The sequence below is a fragment of the Cornus florida genome, unplaced genomic scaffold, assembly GCF_030987335.1.
Source record: "Cornus florida cultivar Cherokee Brave unplaced genomic scaffold, ASM3098733v1 CherokeeBrave_3.0.0_Hap2_Chr06, whole genome shotgun sequence".
In the NCBI taxonomy this organism is placed as follows: Eukaryota; Viridiplantae; Streptophyta; class Magnoliopsida; order Cornales; family Cornaceae; genus Cornus; species Cornus florida.
In genome coordinates, this window is record NW_026775576.1 from 70,833,125 (window position 1) to 70,838,018 (window position 4,894).

At 36.7% G+C, this 4,894-nt stretch overlaps 1 pseudogene; it reads right to left on the reverse strand.

Moving 5' to 3' along the window:
• Nucleotides 1–1,123: 1,123 nt before the first annotated feature.
• LOC132311948 (elongation factor 1-alpha-like) lies at nt 1,124–4,616 on the reverse strand (annotated as a pseudogene).
• Between the last annotated feature and the right edge of the window lie 278 nt (nt 4,617–4,894).

Genomic DNA, 4,894 nt, shown 5'->3' on the forward strand with positions numbered 1-4,894 from the left:
TGCTTTAACAGGTTCCCTGCCTTATTTACCTTTAGAATTAAATTTATGCATCATCTATTGGATGTCTTCAAAATTAAGAAGGATGTGATGATAAAGTAAATGAAATGAACTGCCAAAGCTATTTATAAGCTAAGTGCCTTAGTGTATGATCTGTGTAATAGTAGAGAGAATTTTAAAATTGGGTTCTATAATATTTCAAAAGAATAATAGAGAATAGAGAAATTAAGATAATTCATGACTACTTTATATAAGCCTACGCAACTCTACACCAAGTGTAGGAAATTTTAGAAGGTCTACAGATGATCCATGTTTTCTTTTGTCCATCCTATTGTGAGCCTTTCTGACATAACCTTTTCAGGGAGGGGGTTGACACAATGTATCAAGGAACGAGTTGTTAATCATAACGTCAATCATTTTATGCTTAAAAAGTGATCAAAAACCTCCCAATTCTCATATATGTCAAGTTGGTTTTTATCAAAAAAATCCATTTCGAATTAAATTTGGTGTTAGAAATTTTGCACTCTCTTCCTTTACTTTTGATCACGTATATACATTTCTAAAACTAGTAAAAATCAAGTGCATTTTTTTTTTTTTTTTTTTTTCAGTATGTAAATGTGCATAGCACGTTGTATAATACTTCATGTATGTAAGTTTATCATGACACATATAACAATATATTTGCATCAATTGCCCTAGCTGAATAAGGGGCTTCAAGACTCAGAGCCCTTTCTCGCCCTCCATATAGGGAAATACCATAATTGCTTAGGCCTCTTGGTCCTAGTTTTGTTAACTAACTGTATTGGGCCATTGGCCGTTTCTGCAGCCCACTGTAATTATGGTTTTGTTTTATAAATTTTCTTGAAATTCCCAAAAAAAAAAAAAAAAATGTAAAAAAAAAAAAAGGGGAACAAATGAACTCCCACTTCTGCTCTCTATCCACCACCGCTCCCTTCATTTCGATTTCCCTCTTTCTTCCTCTTTTTTAAAAAAACCCAATATATATAGGTACATATATGTAATTGCCATATAATCTATTCCTCTATATAAATATAACTTATATTAGGAAAACTTCTGATGTGTTTCCAACCATACATGGTGAGCTTTACCATGTTTAAAAAGAGTATACTCATGGCCAAATGGTTGCATTATCAATGTTGGTCAATAAAACCACCAATGGTACACTATACTTGACTACTAGACTACGACCAAAACAACAGAGAGAGAGCAAAACCGATATGCTTATGGAAAACATAAAACCATCGAGATCCAGTTTCAAAATGACAAAAAACTCAGACAGCAGCATCGCCACCGCCTGTCGAGCACCCAATTCTGAGACCAGGTGCCTGACAAAGGTGAAAACATAAAACTAAAACGACCTCCGAGACGTTTAATAAACGTAGTGCTGATGAAAACCAAGTCTTGTTGATAACAGCCTTCAAATGAAACCTGCACGGTTCACTTCTTTTTGGCAGCAGATTTTGTGACCTTGGCACCAGAAGGATCCTTCTTTTCTACGTTCTTGATGACTCCGACAGCAACAGTCTGCCTCATGTCCCTTACTGCAAAACGACCCAGTGGAGGATACATAGAGAAGGTCTCCACGACCATAGGCTTGGTGGGGATCATCTTCACCATCCCTGCATCACCATTCTTCAGAAACTTGGGCTCCTTCTCAAGCTCCTTACCGGACCGCCTGTCAATCTTGGTCAAAAGTTCAGCGAATTTAACGGCAATGTGGGAGGTGTGGCAATCAAGAACCGGGGCATAGCCGTTTCCAATTTGACCAGGGTGGTTCATTATAATAACTTGAGATGTGAAGTTGGCCGCCTCCTTCGCTGGATCGTCCTTGGAGTTGGATGCAACAAACCCACGTTTGATATCCTTAACAGCAACATTCTTCACGTTAAATCCAACGTTGTCACCAGGAAAAGCCTCCTGGAGAGCCTCGTGGTGCATCTCCACAGACTTGACTTCAGTGGTTAGGCCGGTGGGTCCGAAAGTCACAACCATACCAGGCTTGACGATACCAGTCTCAACACGCCCCACTGGGACAGTTCCAATACCTCCAATCTTGTACACGTCCTGAAGTGGGAGGCGAAGAGGCTTGTCTGAAGGTCTCTTGGGCTCCTGGATCATGTCGAGGGCCTCAAGAAGGGTTGGGCCTTTGTACCAGTCAAGGTTGGTGGACCTTTCAATCATGTTGTCACCTTCAAACCCAGAAATGGGGACAAAGGGGATCTTCTCAGGGTTATAACCCACTTTCTTCAGGTAAGATGAGACTTCCTTAATAATTTCATCATACCTTGCCTTGGAGTACTTGGGGGTTGTGGCATCCATCTACATAAAGAGACCAAGGTTAAGAAAAAAAGGACTAAGATAAAGGGTCTATGCTATCAGCAAACAGTAAAAAATTAAAGAATATCTGAATTTCCATAACAGTTTATTGTGAAGAATGGTAATGTAGGACAGAATCATTATCTAAAGTGGCCAATAATTTATAAAGTATCCAGATTCTATGAAAGAGGTAAATTTTGGATTAGGAAAAAGTAAAACATTGTTCTTTATAAAAGCCCCTCAGCATGCAAAAGTTCTTATAAAAGCTAACCTTGTTGCAGCAACAGATCATCTGTTTGACACCAAGAGTGAAAGCAAGCAAGGCATGCTCACGCGTCTGGCCATCCTTGGAAATACCAGCTTCAAAACCTCCCGTGGTGGAGTCAATAATAAGGACAGCACAGTCTGCCTGGGAAGTTCCAGTAATCATATTCTTAATGAAGTCACGATGTCCAGGAGCATCAATGACTGTGCAGTAGTACTTGGTGGTCTCGAACTTCCACAAGGCAATGTCAATGGTGATGCCACGTTCACGCTCAGCCTTGAGCTTGTCCAGCACCCAAGCGTGTACTTGAATGAACGCTTGTTCATCTCAGCAGCTTCCTTCTCGAACCTCTCAATCACACGCTTGTCAATACCTCCAAGCTTGTAGATTAGATGGCCAGTGGTGGTTGACTTGCCAGAATCAACATGGCCAATGACCACAATGTTAATGTGAACCTTCTCCTTACCCATTATGAATAACTAGGAACTGCTAAGGAAACCAAAAAAATAGAAAACAGACACCTTTACTCAGAATACTAATTTCAAATTATATTTCCAAAAATAAAGATGACTTGCACAAGTTACAAATTTCTCACAAATAAAAAATTTAAGGAAAAACTAGAGCTTGAGTTTAACTCTCTGCATAAGATACTAACAAGAAATTTACATATCAAATTAAAAATCAGTAAAAATGATTCACTACAGTTGCATTAAGTGCCAAAGATTCAGAAATATTTTTTCTGCAAATATATCTTCATCTGGTAAGTCCATTTGACACCCAGGCCTTTAATGACACACAAAAAAAAGGTAGGTTAAACCTCTGCGATCCTTCTCTATGGCAAATAACTAATCATTTTGTATTTTGGACTGTTAATTACTTACTTTAGAATATTTTCACTTCATATTCGTATGACCATCAAAGTTAAATGTACATTACAAGAAAATAGATCATACAAAAAATGGGCCCTCCAATTCACACACTAGTAAAAGAGAAGCAGCATTAAAAAGCAAAATCTATCTATATAAAGCAACATGTTGTCAATATAATCTGTAATAAAATTTATACAACTTATGCAAGCTAAATGGAAGTCTAGTTCAAAATAAATGGAATATGGTGAACAACTAGCTTACAAGAAGTTAAAAAATGATTGCTACAAGCGTATAATAATCTGCATAGAATTTGTAAAGGTAATGTAAGCTGTATAATAAGTGAAAATCCAATTAATTATAAGAAGGGTTCTGTGGAAATCAGAACACAACTCGTGTCATATAATTGATCAAAGTTCTAAAAATATCGTTTTATAAATCTAAAATTTACATCATAACAGAAATCACAAATACAGAGTATAAACCTACAATGAATATCGTGATTTACCAATGCTTAAACCAAAAAAGCAAGTTTCAATCCATGCCTAATCACACTTACAACAACAAAAATTATACAAACATATATGTATACAGCATATAATCTCGAAGAGAAACGACAATATTGCATCAGATCTGCATAGATAATCATAGAAAATTCAATTCAAACTGAAAAAGGCAAACAATGAGCAAAGGAAGATCCGGAACATAGATTCACAGATCTTAAAAAATTATTGAATAAAACTCAAAACGGAATAATTTTATCCAACCCAATCAGAAGACTAAAAATCAAAAAGTACAAAGAAAAAACTATAGATATAAAATCCATGAATCTATACACACACACAGAGACTCAGAGAGAGGATCTGACCTGCAAAGAGAGAGCTTACGAAACCCTAGCCGCGAGAGAATAGAGCGGAGGAGGAGCAAAGTGGCGAGTGTGTGTCTGAGTTTGAGGAGCAAAGTGGCGAGTGTGTGTCTGAGTTTGAGAAGTGGCGAATTTATAACAAAAATTTCGTCATTGTGTTTTTACATAAATGGCCCTACACAAATACTAGAATGACTATTGAAATGTGAAAAAAAAATAAATAAAGAAAAAAGAAAAAAAAGGAAAGGAGGAAGGAAGAAGAAGTTAGAATCAAGCAAAAGTCTCTTTAAATGGAAAAGTTTAAGACTGCATGCAATCAGTTGAAAAATTTGTGTACTAAGGGGCTGTTTATCTACTTACTTTGTTGTTGTTGTTGTTTTTGTTTTAGGCCTACTATAGTAGTTCAAATGAAGCCTAAAAAATGTTTGGTTGGTTATATTTTATTTTGCACAGTTGTAACATATTTCAATAAAGAGGCCTAAAACTTAAAACACTAAAATGGTGTTTTATCTTGTTTCAGCACTGTTTGCCCATACAATTCACTATAGTGGAGGAAATAGCCAG